This window comes from Panulirus ornatus, chromosome 3 (genome assembly GCF_036320965.1).
Source record: "Panulirus ornatus isolate Po-2019 chromosome 3, ASM3632096v1, whole genome shotgun sequence".
Classification (NCBI taxonomy): Eukaryota; Metazoa; Arthropoda; class Malacostraca; order Decapoda; family Palinuridae; genus Panulirus; species Panulirus ornatus.
This window is the reverse complement of record NC_092226.1, coordinates 60233562-60254767: the sequence shown is the minus strand read 5'-3', so window position 1 is coordinate 60254767 and position 21206 is coordinate 60233562.

The following is a 21206-nucleotide window of genomic DNA, read 5'->3' as shown; positions in this document are numbered from 1 at the left end:
AGTAATGTGGCAGTTGAGGGAATGATTGGTATACATGGAGTGTTCAGTGTTGTAAATGGAAATGGTGAAGAGCTTGTAGATTTATGTGCTGAAAAAGGACTGGTGATTGGGAATACGTGGTTTAAAAAGCGAGATATACATAAGTATACGTATGTAAGTAGGAGAGATGGCCACAGAGCGTTATTGGATTACGTGTTAATTGATTGACGCACGAAAGAGAGACTTTTGGATGTTAATGTGCTGAGAGGTGAAACTGGAGGGATGTCTGATCATTGTCTTCCGTAGGCGAAGGTGAAGATTTGTGGGGGTTTTCAGAAAAGAAGAGAGAATGTTTGGGTGAAGAGAATGGTGAGAGTAAGTGAGCTTGGGAAGGAGACTTGTGTGAGGAAGTACCAGGAGAGACTGAGTACAGAATTTAAAAAGGTGAGAACAAAGGAGGTAAGAGTAGTGGGGGAGGAATGGGATGTATTTAGGGAAGCAGTGATGGCTTGCGCAAAAGATGCTTGTGGCATGAGAAGCGTGGGAGGTGGGTTGATTAGAAAGGGTAGTGAGTGGTGGGATGAAGAAGTAAGATTATTAGTGAAGGAGAAGAGACAGGCATTTGGACGATTTTTGCAGGGAAAAAATGCAAATGAGTGGGAGAGGTATAAAAGAAAGAGGCAGGAGGTCAAGAAAAAGGTGCAAGAGGTGAAAAAGAATGCAAATGAGAGTTGGGGTGAGAGAGTATCATTAAATTTCAGGGAGAATAAAAAGATGTTTTGGAATTAGGTAAATAAAGTGCGTAAGATAAGGGAGCAAATGGTAACTTCAGTAAAGGGGGTTAATGGGGTGGTGATAACAAGTAGTGGTGATGTGAGAAGGATGTGGAGTGAGTATTTTGAAGGTTTGTTGAATGTGTTTGATGATAGAGTGGCAGATATATGGTGTTTTGGTCGAGGTGGTGTGCAAAGTGAGAGGGTGAGGGAAAATGATTTCGTAAACAGAGAAGAGGTAGTAAAAGCTTTACGGAAGATGAAAGCCGGCAAGGCAGCAGGTTTGGATGGTATTGCAGTGGAATTTATTAAAAAAAGGTGTGACTGTATTGTTGACTGGTTGGTAAGGTTATTTAATGTATGTATGATTCATGGTGAGGTGCCTGAGGATTGGCGGAATGCTTGCATAGTGCCATTGTACAAAGGCAAAGGGGATAAGAGTGAGTGCTCAAATTACAGAGGTATAAGTCTGTTGAGTATTCCTGGTAAATTATATGGGAGGGTATTGATTGAGAGGGTGAAGGCATGTACAGAGCATCAGATTGGGGAAGATCAGTGTGGTGTCAGAAGTGGTAGAGGATGTGTGGATCAGGTGTTTGCTTTGAAGATTGTATGTGAGAAATACTTGGAAAAACAAATGGATTTGTATGTAGCATTTATGGATCTGGAGAAGGCGTATGATAGAGTTGATAGAGATGCTCTGTGGAAGGTTTTAAGAATATATGGTGTGGAGGCAGGTTGTTAGAAGCAGTGAAAAGTTTTTATCGAGGATGTAAGGCATGTGTACGTGTAGGAAGAGAGGAAAGTGATTGGTTCTCAGTGAATGTAGCTTTGCGGCAGGGGTGTGTGATGTCTACATGGTTTTTTAATTTGTTTATGGATGGGGTTATTAGAGAGGTGAATGCAAGAGTTTTGGAAAGAGGGGCAAGTATGAAGTCTGTTGTGGATGAGAGAGCTTGGGAAGTGAGTCAGTTGTTGTTCGCTGATGATACAGCGCTGGTGGCTGATTCATGTGAGAAACTGCAGAAGCTGCTGTCTGAGTTTGGTAAGTGTGTGAAAGAAGAAAGTTAAGAGTAAATTTGAATTAGAGCAAGGTTATTAGGTACAGTAGGGTTGAGGGTCAAGTCAACTGGGAGGTAATTTTGAATGGAGAAAAACTGGAGGAAGTAAAGTGTTTTAGATATCTGGGAGTGGATCTGGCAGCGGATGGAACCATGGAAGCGGAAGTGAATCATTGGGTGGGGGAAGGGGGCGAAAATTCTGGGAGCCTTGAAGAATGTTTGGAAGTCGAGAACATTGTCTCGGATAGGAAAAATGGGTATGTTTGAAGGAATAGTGGTTCCAACAATGTTGTATGGTTGCAAGGCGTGGGCTATGGATAGAGTTATGCGCAGGTGGGTGGATGTGCTGGAAATGAGATGTTTGAGGACAATATGTGGTGTGAGGTGGTTTGATCGAGTAAGTAATGTAATGGTAAAAGAGATGTGTGGAAATAAAAAGAGCATGGTTGAGACAGCAGAAGAGTGTGTTTTGAAATGGTTTGGTCACATGGAGAGAATGAGTGAGGAAAGATTGACCAAGAGGATATATTTGTGAGAGGTGGAGGGAACGATGAGAAGTGGGATACCAAATTGGAGGTGGAAAGATGGAGTGAAAAAGATTTTGAGTGATCGGGGCCTGAACATGCAGGAGGGTGAAAGGCGTGCAAGGAATAGAGTGAATTGGAACGATGTGGTATACCGTGGTCGACGTGCTGTTAATGGATTGAACCAGGGCATGTGAAGTGTCTGGGGTAAACCATGCAAAGTTGTGTGGGGCCTGGATGTGGAAAGGGAGCTGTGGTTTGGTTGCATTATTACATGACAGCTAGAGACTGAGTGTGATCGAATGGGGCCTTTGGTGTCTTTTCCTAGCGCTACCTCGCACACGTGAGGGGGAAGGGGGTTGTTATTCCATGTGTGGCGAGGTGGCGATGGGATCAAATAAAGGCAGACAGTATGAATTATGTACATGTGTATATATGTATATGTCTGTGTGTGTATATATATGTGTACATTGAGATGTATGGGCATGTATATATGCGTGTGTATGTGGGCGGGTTGGGCCATTCTTTCGTCTGTTCCCCTGCGCTACCTCGCTAACGTGGGAGACAACAACAAAGCAAAATAAATGATATATATATATATATATATATATATATATATATATATATATATATATATATATATATATATATATATATATATATATATATATACATATATTCCTATGAGTCCACGGGGAAAATGATTTTAGACAAAAGTAACTATTTATCTAAAATGAATGATCTAAATAATAACACAACATATTCTAAACTTAGTAAAAATCCATTAGAGGCAGTTAATTCTCACATCAATAAAGAAATGAAGTTGTTGTTGAAAGGTAACATTTCTCTTATCAAAAATTTGTCATCTTTGTCCCCTTCATTGCCATATATGTATGGACTTATCAAAACACATAAACAAAATTTTCCAGCAAGACCTATAGTGAGTTCAGTAGGCTCCATCACATATGAATTATCGAAATGGTTAGTTTCCTTATTAAGCCCTTTAGTACGTAAGGTATCAAGTTCTAATATCATGAACAATGTAGATTTAGTCAACAAGCTAAACAATATCAACATTAATTTTGATTTCAAACTAGTTAGCTTTGATGTTTCCTCACTTTTCACTAAAGTTCCAGTTGATGACCTTTTAGAATATTTATTTGATGTCTTGGATGATATTCAATTACCTGTTTCAAAGTCTAATTTTATTGAACTGCTAAAATTGTGTATAAAAGACTGTGTATTTCAATTTAATGGAGATCATTATGTTCAAAAATTTGGTATGGCAATGGGTAACCCTCTTTCACCTGTACTTAGCAATCTTTATATGGAATTTTATGAAACAAAATTACTAAAGGATATCTTACCTTCTAATGCAATTTGGTTTAGGTATGTAGATGATGTTCTTTGTGCTTGGCCAACAAATGAAAATTTACAAATATTTCTCCCCTTACTTAACAATTTTGTACCTTCCATCAAATTTACTGTAGAAAATGAAAATAATGGTATGTTACCATTTTTAGATTGCATGATCCATAGACAAGGAAACAAGTTTAAGTTTAGCATATACAGAAAACCCATCAATGTATGCTCATATATCCATTATTACTCCTCTCAACATGACAGAGTTAAATTATCAATATTTCAATCTATGTTCCTAAGGGCATTACGTATTTGCAGTCCAGAGTTTATTGATGATGAGTTTGAGAAGATATATTCTATTGGATCTGAGTTAAAGTACCCTAGATCTTTCATTGATAAATCCCTTAAGTTAGCAAAGAAATCATTTTATAGAGTTGAGCCCAAACCTCCCATTAACACCAAGAATCTTTTAGTTCTCCCTTTTAATAATAATTTCACTTTGCTTCCCATGTTGCTTAAATCTTTTAATGTAAATGTTGCCTTTAGCAACAATAATACTATAAAGAATATCTTAATCAGGAATTCACCAGAAAATTCTCTTGGTTGCACCTATAAAGTTCCTTGTGGAAACTGTGATAAATTTTATGTTGGTCAGACTGGTAAGGATCTTTCTGTTAGACTTAAGCAACATAGATATAGTATAAGAACGGGACAGGAATCAAATGCCTTGTTTAATCATGTTAAAAACTATGATCATTGTATTGACTGGAGTAACGCCATCTCAGTTGTTAACTCTAACTCTATTACCAAGAGAAATATCATTGAATCTTCTATTATTAGATACACAAAGAATTATGATCTTAATATTAGTGATGGTCTGTACAAATTAGATAACTTTATTGTTGATAAGATTTGTAAAATGATAAGTTTATGAACGCTCGTTGTATGTTTTGGACAATCACATGTTTACCAAATGGCGTCCAAGCTTCGTCTCTTCGATGTATATCAACTGACTGTTATATTCCTCTCTTGTGTCTCCCCTGATGATGTGATTATTACACGAAAGTGCACTTGGGAACATTTCGTGTTTCATTTTCCCCGTGGACTCATAGGAATATCTTGATCACGCGCAAAATTGTGATCCTTTCCAACATATATATATATATATATATATATATATATATATATATATATATATATATATATATATATATATATATATATATATATATATATATATATATATATGTATGATTCATGGTGAGGTGCCTGAGGATTGGCGGAATGTGTGCATAGTGCCATTGTACAAAGGCAAAGGGGATAAGAGTGAGTGCTCAAATTTCAGAGGTATAAGTTTGTTGAGTATTCCTGGTAAATTATATGGGAGGGTATTGATTGAGAGGGTGAAAGCGTGTACAGAGCATCAGATTGGGGAAGAGCAGTGTGGTTTCAGAAGTGGTAGAGGATGTGTGGATCAGGTGTTTGCTTTGAAGAATGTATGTGAGAAATACTTAGAAAAGCAAATGGATTTGTATGTAGCATTTATGGATCTGGAGAAGGCATATGATAGAGTTGATAGAGATGCTCTGTGGAAGGTATTAAGAATATATGGTGTGTGAGGCAAGTTATTAGAAGCAGTGAAAAGTTTTCATCGAGGATGTAACTCACGTGTACGTGTAGGAAGAGAGGAAAGTGATTGGTTCTCAGTGAATGTAGGTTTGCGGCAGGGGTGTGTGATGTCTCCATGGTTGTTTAATTTGTCTATGGATGGGGTTGTTAGGGAGGTGAATGCAAGAGTTTTGGAAAGAGGGACAAGTATGAAGTCTGTTGTAGATGAGAGAGCTTGGGAAGTGAGTCAGTTGTTGTTCGCTGATGATACAGCGCTGGTGGCTGATTCATGTGAAAAAACTGCAGAAGCTGGTGACTGAGTTTGGTAAAGTGTGTGAAAGAAGAAAGTTATGAATAAATGTGAATAAGAGCAAGGTTATTAGGTACAGTAGGGTTGAGGGTCAAGTCAACTGGGAGGTAATTTTGAATGGAGAAAAACTGGAGGAAGTAAAGTGTTTTAGATATCTGGAGTGGATCTGGCAGCGGATGGAACCATGGAAGCGGAAGTGGATCATAGGGTGGGGGAGGGGGCAAAAATCCTGGGAGCCTTGAAGAATGTGTGGAAGTCGAGAACATTATCTCGAAAGCAAAAATTGGTATGTTTGAAGGAATAGTGGTTCCAACAATTTTGTATGGTTGCGAGGCGTGGGCTATGGATAGAGTTGTGCGCAGGAGGGTGGATGTGCTAGAAATGAGATGTCTGAGGACAATATGTGGTGTGAGGTGGTTTGATCGAGTAAGTAATGTATGGGTAAGAGAGATGTGTGGAAATAAAAAGAGCGTGGTTGAGAGAGCAGAAGAGGGTGTTTTGAAATGGTTTGGACACATAGAGAGAATGAGTGAGGAAAGATTGACCAAGAGGATATATGTATCGGAGGTGGAGGGAACGAGGAGAAGTGGGAGACCAAATTGAAGGTGGAAATCAATACCCTCCCATATAATTTACCAGGAATACTCAACAAACTTATACCTCTGTAATTTGAGCACTCACTCTTATCCCCTTTACCTTTGTACAATGGCACTATGCACGCATTCCGCCAATCCTCAGGCACCTCACCAAGAGTCATACATACATTAAATAACCTTACCAACCAGGCAATAATACAGTTACCCCCTTTTTAATAAATTCCACTGCAACACCATCCAAACCTTCTGCCTTGCCCGCTATCATCTTCCGCAAAGCTTTTACTACCTCTTCTCTGTTTACCAAATCATTTTCCCTAACCCTCTCACTTTGCACACCACCTCGACCAAAACACCCTATATCTGCCACTCTATCATCAAACACATTCAACAAACCTTCAAAATACTCACTCCATATCACCTCCCCATTTGCGCCCTTCACTGAAGTTCCCATTTGCTCCCTTGTCTTACGCACTTTATTTACCTCCTTCCAGAACATCTTTTTATTCTCCCTAAAATTTAATGATACTCTCTCACCCCAACTCTTATTTGCCCTCTTTTTCACCTCTTGCACCTTTCTCTTGACCTCCTGTCTCTTTCTTTTATACATCTCCCACTCAATTGCATTTTTTCCCTGCAAAAATCGTCCAATTGCCTCTCTCTTCGCTTTCACTAATAATCTTACTTCTTCATCCCACCACTCACTACCCTTTCTAATCAACCCACCTCCCACTCTTCTCATGCCACAAGCATCTTTTGCGCAATCCATCACTGATTCCCTAAATACATCCCATTCCTCCCCCACTCCCCTTACTTCCATTGTTGTCACCTTTTTCCATTCTATACTCAGTCACTCCTGGTACTTCCTCACACAAGTCTCCTTCCCAAGCTCACTTACTCTCACCACCCTCTTCACCCCAACAGTCACTCTTCTTTTCTGAAAACCCAGACAAATCTTCAGCCTTAGCCTCCACAAAATAATGATCAGACATCCCTCCAGTTGCACCTCTTAGCACATTAACATCCAAAAGTCTCTCTTTCGCGCGCCTGTCAATTAACACGTAATCCAATAACGCTCTCTGGCCATCTCTCCTACTTACATACGTATACTTATGTATATCTCGCTTTTTAAACCAGGTATTCCCAATCATCAGTCCTTTTTCAGCACATAAATCTACAAGCTCTTCACCATTTCCATTTACAACACTGAACATCCCATGTATACCACTTATTCCCTCAACTGCCACATTACTCACCTTTGCATTCAAATCACCCATCACTATAACCCGGTCTCGTGCATCAAAACCACTAACACACTCATTCAGCTGCTCCCAAAACACTTGCCTCTCATGATCTTTCTTCTCATGCCCAGGTGCATATGCACCAATAATCACCCATCTCTCTCCATCAACTTTCAGTTTTACCCATATTAATCGAGAATTTACTTTCTTACATATATCACATACTCCCACAACTCCTGTTTCAGGAGTACTGCTACTCCTTCCCTTGCTCTTGTCCTCTCACTAACCCCTGACTTTACTCCCAAGACATTCCCAAACCACTCTTCCCCTTTACCCTTGAGCTTCGTTTCACTAAGAGCCAAAACATCCAGGTTCCTTTCCTCAAACATACTACCTATCTCTCCTTTTTTCACATCTTGGTTACATCCACACACATTTAGACACCCCAGTCTGAGCCTTCGAGGAGGATGAGCACTCCCCGCGTGACTCCATCTTCTGTTTCCCATTTAAGAAAATTAAAAAATACAAGGAGGGGAGGAATTCTGGCCCCCCGCTCCCGTCCCCTCTAGTCGCCTTCTACGACACACGAGGAACGCGTGGGAAGTATTCTTTCACCCCTATCCCCAGGGATAATATATATATATATATATATATATATATATATATATATATATATATATATATATATATATATATATATATATATATATATATATATATATATATATATATATATATATATATATATATATATATACATATATATATACATATATACATACATACACATATATACGCACATATACACACACACACACACACACATACACATATATATACATATGAAAAATGTAAGAAATAATTTAGAAAACTGAACCTTCTTGCTTGAAATGAAAAAATGAATGTCACATAATGGTTCAACCTCTGGCTATGGAAAAGGGAAATGTATAATTTATTTACACAAACGTCAATAGTAGTTCTCATCAATTTAACCGCTGTATCAATAAGCTTCAATGTCTAAGCTACATTTTTTCCAATTTCACTATTTTCCCGTCAAAGCATCATGTATGAAAACTATCACTCCATTAACACAACTATAAACATTTACTTCCCCTTTAAAAAAGTTCTGGGGAAGTCTGTCTCGATACACTGCGGGACACTCTACCACCTGGCGAGGTTTGTGTTACAATGGTTCTTGATTCACAAACGTAGTAGCATCACTGGTGGGCGGAAGAACATTCTTGTAACTACAGCAAGGATCACAGTCCGTGCAACTCCATTATGATGGTTCTTCTCATGACGCGACGCTTAAGCTGTAACCATGGTTGTGAGCAGCATTCCTTTTTCTTGGAATATATCATCCTTAATTGGTTAATATCATCCTTAATTGGCGTTGTCTTCCTCACTGTTCACTCTCCGTCTTGTGAGACGTCCCAGTCCTAATTTGTGAGTCGTCCATACGGGTCGTCGTTTATGCCATTACTTCCCTCCCATATATATATATATATATATATATATATATATATATATATATATATATATATATATATATATATATATATATATATATATATATATATATATATATTTTTTTTTTTTTTTTTTTTTTTCTAATACCATTCGCCATTTTCCGCGATAGCGAGGTAGCGCTAAGAACAGAGGACTGGGCCTTAGAGGGAACATCCTCACCTGGCCCCCTTCTCTGTTCCTTCTTTTGGAAAATTAAAAAAAAACGAGCGGGGAGGATTTCCAGCCCCCCGCTCCCTCCCCTTTTAGTCGCCTTCTACGACATGCAGGGAATACGTGGGAAGTATTCTTTCTCCCCTATCCCCAGGGATAATATATATATATATATATATATATATATATATATATATATATATATATATATATATATATATATATATATATATATATATATATCTTTCTTTTTCTTTTAAACTATTTGCCATTTCCCGCGTTAGCGAGGTAGCGTTAAGAACAGAGGACTGGGCCTTTTTTTGAATATCCTCACCTGCCCCCTCTGTTCCTTCTTTTGGAAAACTAAAAAAAAAAAACGAGAGGGGAGGATTTACAGTCCCCCGCTCCCTCCCCTTTTAGTCGCCTTCTACGACACGCAGGGAATACGTGGGAAGTATTCTTAATCCCCTATCCCCAGGAATAATATACATATATATATATATATATATATATATATATATATATATATATATATATATATATATATATATATATATATATATATATATATATATATTTTTTTTTTTTATACTTTGTCTCTGTCTCCCGCGTTTGCGAGGTAGCGCAAGGAAACAGACGAAAGAAATGGCCCAACCCCCCCCCCCCCATACACATGTATATACATACGTCCACACACGCAAATATACATACCTACACAGCTTTCCATGGTTTACCCCAGACGCTTCACATGCCCTGCTTCAATCCACTGACAGCACGTCAACCCCGGTATACCACATCGATCCAATTCACTCTATTCCTTGCCCTCCTTTCACCCTCCTGCATGTTCAGGCCCCGATCACAGAAAATCTTTTTCACTCCATCTTTCCACCTCCAATTTGGTCTCCCTCTTCTCCTCGTTCCCTCCACCTCCGACACATATATCCTCTTGGTCAATCTTTCCTCACTCATTCTCTCCATGTGCCCAAACCACATCAAAACACCCTCTTCTGCTCTCTCAACCACGCTCTTTTTATTTCCACACATCTCTCTTACCCTTACGTTACTCACTCGATCAAACCACCTCACACCACACATTGTCCTCAAACATCTCATTTCCAGCACATCCATCCTCCTGCGCACAACTCTATCCATAGCCCACGCCTCGCAACCATACAACATTGTTGGAACCACTATTCCTTCAAACATACCCATTTTTGCTTTCCGAGATAATGTTCTCGACTTCCACACATTCTTCAAGGCCCCCAGAATTTTCGCCCCCTCCCTCACCCTATGATCCACTTCCGCTTCCATGGTTCCATCCGCTGCCAGATCCACTCCCAGATATCTAAAACACTTCACTTCCTCCAGTTTTTCTCCATTCAAACTCACCTCCCAATTGACTTGACCCTCAACCCTACTGTACATAATAACCTTGCTCTTATTCACATTTACTCTTAACTTTCTTCTTCCACACACTTTACCAAACTCAGTCACCAGCTTCTGCAGTTTCTCACATGAATCAGCCACCAGCGCTGTATCATCAGCGAACAACAACTAACTCACTTCCCAAGCTCTCTCATCCCCAACAGACTTCATACTTGCCCCTCTTTCCAAAACTCTTGCATTTACCTCCTTAACAACCCCATCCATAAACAAATTAAACAACCATGGAGACATCACACACCCCTGCCGCAAACCTACATTCACTGAGAACCAATCACTTTCCTCTCTTCCTACACGTACACATGCCTTACATCCTCGATAAAAACTTTTCACTGCTTCTAACAACTTTCCTCCCACACCATATATTCTTAATACCTTCCACAGAGCATCTCTATCAACTCTATCATATGCCTTCTCCAGATCCATAAATGCTACATACAAATCCATTTGCTTTTCTAAGTATTTCTCACATACATTCTTCAAAGCAAACACCTGATCCACACATCCTCTACCACTTCGGAAACCACACTGCTCTTCCCCAATCTGATGCTCTGTACATGCCTTCACCCTCTCAATCAATGCCCTCCCATATAATTTATCAGGAATACTCAACAAACTTATACCTCTGTAATTTGAGCACTCACTCTTATCCCCTTTGCCTTTGTACAATGGCACTATGCACGCATTCCGCCAATCATCAGGCACCTCACCATGAGTCATACATACATTAAATAACCTTACCAACCAGTCAACAATACAGTCACCCCCTTTTTTAATAAATTCCACTGCAATACCATCCAAACCTGCTGCCTTGCCGGCTTTCATCTTCCGCAAAGCTTTCACTACCTCTTCTCTGTTTACCAAATCATTTACCCTAACCCTCTCACTTTGCACACCACCTCGACTAAAACACCCTATGTCTGCCACTCTATCATCAAACACATTCAACAAACCTTCAAAATATTCACTCCATCTCCTTCTCACATCACCACTACTTGTTATCACCTCCCCATTTGCGCCCTTCACTGAAGTTCCCATTTGCTCCCTTGTCTTACGCACTTTATTTACCTCCTTCCAGAACATCTTTTTATTCTCCCTAAAATTTAATGATACTCTCTCACCCCAACTCTTATTTGCCCTTTTTTTCACCTCTTGCACCTTTCTTTTGACCTCCTGTCTCTTTCTTTTATACATCTCCCACTCAACTGCATTTTTTCCCTGCAAAAATCGTCCAAATGCCTCTCTCTTCTCTTTCACTAATATTCTTACTTCTTCATCCCACCACTCACTACCCTTTCTAATCAACCCACCTCCCACTCTTCTCATGCCACAAGCATCTTTTGCGCACTCCATCACTGATTCCCTAAATTCATCCCATTCCTCCCCCACTCCCCTTGCTTCCATTGTTCTCACCTTTTTCCATTCTGTACTCAGTCTCTCCTGGTACTTCCTCACACAGGTCTCCTTCTCAAGCTCACTTACTCTCACCACCCTCTTCACCCCAACATTCACTCTTCTTTTCTGAAAACCCATACAAATCTTCACCTTAGCCTCCACAAGATAATGATCAGACATCCCTCCAGTTGCACCTCTCAGCACATTAACATCCAAAAGTCTCTCTTTCGCACGCCTGTCAATTAACACGTAATCCAATAACGCTCTCTGGCCATCTCTCCTACTTACATAAGTATACTTATGTATATCTCGCTTTTTAAACCAGGTATTCCCAATCATCAGTCCTTTTTCAGCACATAAATCTACAAGCTCTTCACCATTTCCATTTACAACACTGAACACCCTATGTATACCAATTATTCCCTCAATATATATATATATATATATATATATATATATATATATATAAATATATATATATATATATATATATATATTTTTTTTTTCTAAACTGTTCGCCATTTCCCGCGTTAGCAAGGTAGCGTTAAGAACAGAGGACTGGGCCTCTGAGGGAATATCCTCAACTGGTCCCCTTCTGTGTTCCTTCTTTTGGAAAATTAAAAAAACAAGAGGGGGAGGATTTCCAGCCCCCCGCTCCCTCCCCTTTTAGTCGTCTTTTACGACACGCAGGGAATACGTGGGAAGTATTCTTTCTCCCCTATCCCCTATGTTATTAAGGTGGGATATTCATCTAAGTATAAAAAAAGAGGAACATCACCAACACATAGTTGTTCATACAAAACAAGAAACTAAAAACACTTGTGACCTTTAACTTCCACATCACAGACATCAGTGTGCAGTCCACATACAAAATAAATTCCCTGAGAACACTCACTAGTACCAATCATGGAATCCCTAAGCACTGTATCCTCTATCAACAATATGTTTACACTACTCTAAACTATGCTCTTCCTGTCAGGTCATTCAGGACAATCATCTGCATAATAGCCAGTAAAATTTAACACTTGTACAGCGAAACAAAGATAATACAACGTGACTTTAACAAGCTTCATAAGCTCCCACCAACATTCAAACAAAGATAAAAAGCTTGTCCCACCCTCATACTTCAGCCACCTGTACGAACAGAATACCCCCAGCAAACACCACACTTACAAAACACACTCCAACATTTAAATGATCCGACAAATATAACACAACTGTCCTCCAACTCAATCTTGGAATCCATTTCATCAGTCACACACCCATATGAAACTGCTGCACTCATACGATAAATTGAGTCACACTAGCATGTCTGTTCTATGGAGAATACCCATTTTTTCAGCATAACAAACATCATTCCAACATATAGGATGCCACTTGCTCAAATGCAACTCAGCACGTACTCTACCCAGATAGACACATCACTGTTCATAATCCGCTGTCCTAGCCGATGGTTTATGGATGTGGCTGACTTCTTGAGCATTAATTTACTTGTCAAAGTAAAACTGCATGGCGCATGACAACACTACTACAATGAATCCTGTAAAACAGTAGTATCCAGTTTCAATATGTCTTTGAGAAAAGCCACATCTGCATCATCAAAGATGATAATGAAAGGCAGCCAGAAATGGTCAGTTGGTATTATTCAAAAAGGAGGTTTAAAAGGTGAAGCAGATGCAACATGGAGGGTCTCATGTTTTATAAAGTCCATCAGAGTTAAAAAAAAAAAAAAAAAAGGGGCCAGGTTGACCAGTTTCAAATTCTGGTGGGAACAATGCATAAGGAATTACATTTGGCATATATTTATCAAAACCGCAAATAAATGCTTAGGTACATGCTAGTAATTAGAGCATAGATTGAGCAAAATGTTTTTTCAAACTGATGAATTACGTTCAAACCTATATGAAAATAAATTTTTTATTTTTTTTGTACGTATATATATATATATATATATATATATATATATATATATATATATATATATATATATATATATATATATATATATATATATATATATATATATTCTTAAGAATCCACGTGGAAAATGAAACACGTTAAGTTCTCAAGTGCACTTTCGTTTGATAATCATATCATTAGGGGAGACACAAGAGAGAAATATAATTGTCAGTTGATGTACAATCAAGAGACGTAGCTAGGACGCCATCTGGTAAACATGGGATTGTCCAAGATAGACAACGAGCGTATCGTGAATTTATTATTTTACAAGTTTTATCAACAATAAGGTTATCCAATTTGTATAAAACATCACTTATAGTAACATTATAATTCTTTGTTTATTCAATAATAGAAGATTCAATGATATTTCTCGTTGTGATAGTGTTAGAGGTAATAACTGAGATGGCATTACTCCAGTCATTACAATGATCATAGAATTTAACGTGATTAAACAAGGCATTTGATTCTTGTTCCGTTTTTATACTCTATTCATGTTGTTTAATTCTAACAGAAAGATCCTTGCTAGTCTGGCCAACATAAAACTTATCACAATTACTACATGGCACTTTATAGATGCACCCAGGAGAATTTTCTGGTGAATTTCTGATTAAGACATTCATTACAGTATCATTTTTGCTGAAGGCAACATATACATTATAGGATTTAAGCAACTTGGGAAGTAAAGTAAAATTGCCATCAAAAGGGAGAACTAAATGATTCTTAGTGTCAACTCTATTAAATGATTTCTTTGCTAACTTAAGGGATTTATCAATGAAAGATCTATGGTACTTTAACTTAGATCCAATAGAATAAATCTTCTAAAACTCATCATCAATATACTCTGGACTGCAAATACGGAATGCCTAAGGAACACAGATGGAAATGATGATAATCTAACTCTGTCATGTTGAGATGAGTAATATTGGATATATGAGCATATTATGGTAGGTTTTCTGTATATGCTAAACTTAAACTTGTTTCCTTGCCTATGGATCATGCAATCTGAAAGTGGTTACATACCAATATTTTCATTTTCTACAGTAAATTCGATGAGAGGTACTAAATTGTTAATTAAAGGAGAAATACTAGTAAATTTTCACTTGTTGGCCAAGCACAAAGAGCATCATCTACATACCTAAACGAAATTGAATTAGAAGGTAAGATATCCTTTAATAATTTTTTTTTAGAAAAACTCCATATAAAGATTATTGGTTACCCATTTCCATACCAAATTTCTGATCATAATAATCTCCCTCGAATTGAAATATACTGTCTTTCATACACAATTCTATGAGTTCACTGAAAACAGACTTTGAATCAGGTAAATGAATATCATCCATGATATCAAATGAATATTCTAAAGGCCAACTGGAACTTTTGTGAAAATTGAGGAAACATCAAAACTAACAAGTTTGAATTCGAAATTAACATTGATATTGTTAAGCTTGTTAACTAAATATCTATTGTTCATGGTATTAGATTTTGATATCTAACCCATTAAAGGACTTGATAAACAAACTAACCATTTTGACAATTCATATGTGATGGGGCCTACCGAACCCACTATAGGTCTTGCTGGAAAACTCCATACATATATGGCAATGAAGGGGACAAAGATGACAAACGTTTCATAAGAGAACCATTACCTTTCAACAACATCTTCAGTTCTTTATTGAAATGGGAATTAACTGCTTTTAAGGGATTATTACTGAGTTTAGAATATGTTGTGTCATAATTCATAATATCATTCATTTTAGATAAATAGTTGCTTTTGTCCATAATCACAACAGTGTTAACCTTATCCGCTTTAGTAAAGAAAGACAATGATGTACACATTACATATTACATATGTAATATATAATAAGTATATCATATGTAATATATAATAAGTATATCAGTGATATACTTATTATATATTAATTTATTATTCATTTTGCTTTGTCGCTGTCTCCCGGGTTAGCGAGGTAGCGCAAGGAAACAGACGAAAGAATGGCCCAACCCACCCACATACACATATATATACATACACGTCCACACACGCAAATATACATACCTATACATCTCAATGTACACAAATATATACACACACAGACATATATATATATATATATATATATATATATATATATATATATATATATATATATATATATATATACATATATATATATATATATATATATATATATATATTTTTTTTTTTTTTTTGTCGCTCTCTCCCGCGTATTTTTTTTTTTTCTTTTTTTTTTTTTTTTTTTGATTTTCCAAAAGAAGGAACAGAGAATTGGGCCAGGTGAGGGTAGTCCCTCAAAGGCCCAGTCCTCTGTTCTTAACGCTACCTCGCTAATGCGGGAAATGGCGAATAGTTTGAAAGAAAAGAAAGAATATATATATATATATATATATATATATATATATATATATATATATATATATATATATATATATATATATATATATATATATATATATATATATATTATCCCTGGGGATAGGGGAGAAAGAATACTTCCCACGTATTCCCTGCGTGTCGTAGAAGGCGACTAAAAGGGGAGGGAGCGGGGGGCTGGAAATCCTCCCCTGTCGTTTTTTTTTTAATTTTCCAAAAGAAGGAACAGAGAATTGGGCCAGGTGAGGGTATTCCCTCAAAGGCCCAGCCCTCTGTTCTTAACGCTACCTCGCTAATGCGGGAAATGGCGAATAGTTTGAAAGAAAGAAAATATATATATATATATATATATATATATATATATATATATATATATATATATATATATATATATATATATATATATATATATATATATATATATATATATATATATACACACACACATGTACATAGTTCATACTGTCTGCCTTTCTTTATTCCCATCGCCATCTCGCCACACATGGAATAACACACCCTCCCCCTTCATGTGTGCGAGGTAGCGCTAGAAAAATACAACAAAGGCCCCATTCGTTGACACTCAGTCTCTAGCTGTCATGTAATAATGCACCGAAACCAGAGCTCCCTTTCCACATCCAGGCCCGACAGAACTTTCCATGGTTTACCCCAGACGCTTCACATGCCCTGGATCCATCCATTGACATCACGTCGACCCCAGTATACCACATCCTTTTAATTCACTGTATTCCTTGCACGCCTTTCACCCTCCTGCATGTTCAGGCCCCAATCACTCAAAATCTTTTTCACTCCATCTTTCCACCTCCAATTTGGTCTCCCACTTCTCGTTCCCTCCACCTCTGACACATATATCCTCTTGGTCAATCTTTCCTCACTCATTCTCTCCATGTGCCCAAACCATTTCAACACACCCTCTTCTGCTCTCTCATCCACGCTCTTTTTATTTCCACACATCTCTCTTACCCTTATACTACATACTCGATCAAAACACTTCACAACACATATTGTCCTCAAACATCTCATTTCAAGCACATCCACCCCCCTGCGCACAACTCTATCCATAGCCCACGCCTCGAAGCCATACAACATTATTGGAACCACTATTACTTCAAACATACCCATTATTGCTTTCCGAGACAATGTTCTCGGCTTCCAAACATTCTTCAAGGCTCCCAGAATTTTCGCCGCCTCCCCCACCCTATGATTCACTTCCCCTTCCATGATTCCATCCGCTACCAGATCCACTCCCAGATATCTAAAACACTTTACTTCCTCCAGTTTTTCTCCATTCAAACTTACCTCCTAATTGACTTGACCCTCAACCCTACTGTACCTAATAACCTTGCTCTTATTCACATTTACACTTAACTTTCTTCTTTCACACACCTTACAAAACTCAGTCACTAGCTTCTGCAGTTTCTCACATGAATCAGCCACTAGCGCTGTATCATCAACGAACAACAACTGACTCACTTCCCAAGCTCTCTCATCCACAACAGACTGCATACTTGCCCCTCTTTCCAAAACTATTGCATTCACCTCCCTAACAACCTCATCAATAAACAAATTAAACAACCATGGAGACATCACACACCCCTGCCGCAAACCTACATTCATTGAGAACCAATCACTTACCTCTCTTCCTACACGTACACATGCCTTACATCCTCGATAAAAACTTTTCACTGCTTCTAACAACTTGCCCTACACACCATATATTCTCAATACCTTCCACAAAGCATCTCTATCAACTCTATCATATGACTTCTCCAGATCCATATATGCTACATACAAATCCATTTGCTTTTCTAAGTATTTCTCATATACATTCTTCAAAGCAAACACCTGATCCTCTACCACTTCTGAAACTACACTGCTCTTCCCCAGTCTGATGCTCTGTACATGCCTTCACCCTCTCAATCAATACCCTTGCATATAATTTCCCTGGAATACTCAACAAACATAACTTTGAATATATATATATATATATATATATATATATATATATATATATATATATATATATATATATATATATATATATATATATATATATATATATATATATATATATATATATATATGGTGGGGGAGGGGGCGAAAATCCTGGTAGCCTTGAGGAATGTGTGGAAGTCGAAAACATTATCTCCGAAAGCAAAAATGGCTATGTTTGAGGGAATAGTAGTTCCAACAATGTTGTATGGTTGCGAGGCGTGGGCTATGGATAGAGTTGTGCGCAGGAGGGTGGATGTGCTTGAAATGAGATGTTTCAGGACAATGTGTGGTGTGAAGTGGTTTGATCGAGTAAGTAATGTAAGGGTAAGAGAGATGTGTGGAAATAAAAAGAGCGTGGTTGAGTGAGCAGAAGAGGGTGTGTTGAAATGGTTTGGGCACATGGAGAGAATGAGTGAGGAAATTTTGACCAAGGGGATATATGTGTCGGAGATTGAGGGAACGAGGTGAAGTGGGAGACCAAATTGGAGATGGACAGATGGAGTGAAAAAGATTTCAAGTGATCGGGGCCTGAACATACGGGAGGTGAAAGGAGGGCAAGGAATAGAGTGAATTGGATCGATGTTGTATACGGGGGTCGACGTGCTGTCCATGGATTGAATCAGGGCATGTGAAGCGTCTGGGGTAAACCATGGAATGTTCTGTGGGACCTGTATGTGGAAAGGGATCTGTGGTTTCGGGCATTATTGCATGACAGCTAGAGACTGAGTGTGAACGAATGGGGCCTTTGTTGTCTTTTCCTAGCGCTACCTCGCACACATGAGGGGGGAGGGGGATGTTATTTCATGTGTGGCGAGGTGGCGATGGGAATGAATAAAGGCAGACAGTGTGAATTGTGTGCATGGGTATATATGTATGTGTCTATGTGTGTATATATATGTGTACATTGAGATGTATAGGTATGTATATTTGCGTGTGTGGACGTGGATGTATATACATGTGTATGGGGGTGGGTTGGGCCATTTCTTTCGTCAGTTTCCTTGCGTTACCTCGCAAACGCGGGAGACAGCGAGAAAGCAAAAGAAATAAATATATATATATATATATATATATATATATATATATATATATATATATATATATATATATATATATATATATATATATATATATATATATATATATATATATATGGAACCATGGAAGCGGAAGTGAATAATGGGGTGGGGGAGGGGGCAAAAATCCTGGAAGCCTTGAAGAATGTGTGGAAGTCGAGAACATTATCTCCGAAAGCAAAAATGGCTATGTTTGAAGGAATAGTGATTCCAACAATGTTGTATGGTTGCGATCCGTGTGCTATGGATAGAATTATGCGCAGGAGGATGGATGTGCTGGAAATGAGATGTTTTAAGACAATATGTGGTGTGAGGTGGTTTGATTGAGTAAGGAATGTAAGGGTAAGAGAGAAATGTGGAAATAAGAGCGTGGTTGAAAGAGCAGAAGCTGGTGTTTTGAAATGGTTTGGGCACATGGAGAGAATGAGTGAGGAAAGATTGACCAAGAGGATATATGTTTCGGAGGTGGAGGGAACGAGAAGTGGGAGACCAAATTGGAGGTGGAAAGATGGAGTGAAAAAGATTTTGAGTGATCGAGGCCTGAACATGCAGGAGGGTCAAAGGCAGGCAAGGAATAGAGTGAATTGGATCGATGTGGTATACCGGGGTCAACGTGCTGTCAATGGATTGAATCAGGGCATGTGAAGCGTCTGGGGTAAACCATGGAAAGTTCTGTGGGCCTGGATGTGGAAAGGGAGCTGTGGTTTCGGGCATTATTGCATGACAGCTAGAGACTGAGTGTGAACGAATGTGGCCTTTGTTGTCTTTTCATAGTGCTACCTCGCCCACATGAGGAGGGAGGGGGATGTTATATCATGTTGTATAGGTGGTGATGGGAATGAATAAAGGCAGACAGTGTGCATTGTGTACATGTGTATATGTATATGTCTGTGTGTGTATATATATGTGTACATTGAGATGTATGGGTATGTATATTTGCGTGCGGGGACGTGTATGTATATACATGTGTATGGGTTGGGAAGGGCCATTTCTTTCGTCTGTTTCCTTGTGCTACCTCGCAAACGCGGGAGACAGCGACAAAGCAAAATAAATCAACAAAATAAATAAATATATATATATATATATATATATATATATATATATAAATTAGTGGAAAGAATCACAATTTTGCGCGTGATCAAGATATTCCTATAACCCCACGGGGAAAATGAAACACGAAGAGTTCCCAAGTGTATTTTCGTGTAATGATCACATCATCAGGGGACACACAAGAGAGAAATATAACAATCAGTTTGATATACATCGAAGAGACGAAGCTAGGACGCCATTTGGTAAACATGTTTACCAAGTGGCGTCCTAGCTTCGTCTCTTCGATGTATATCAACTGACTTTTATATTTCTCTCTTGTGTCTCCCCTGATGATGTGATCTTACACGAAAGTGCAATTGGGAACTTTTTGTGTTTCATTTTCCCCGTGGACTCATAGGAATATATATATATATATATATATATATATATATATATATATATATATATATATATATATATATATATATATATATATATATATGTATATATATATGTATATATATATATATATATATATATATATATATATATATATATACATATATATACATATCATATAACATACAAAGCTCCAACAGCCAGGATCGAACCTGGGACCCTTTGTGCAAGAGGCAGGCATGCTAACCGCTAGGCTAAGGGACTGTATAATAGGAAACAACTATTCGAAATACTAAGTACTCGAATACCCTTCGTCTCACAATGGTGAGCAACGGGGTCTATCGGTTGTTTCCGAACAGAACACATAGCCAGCTG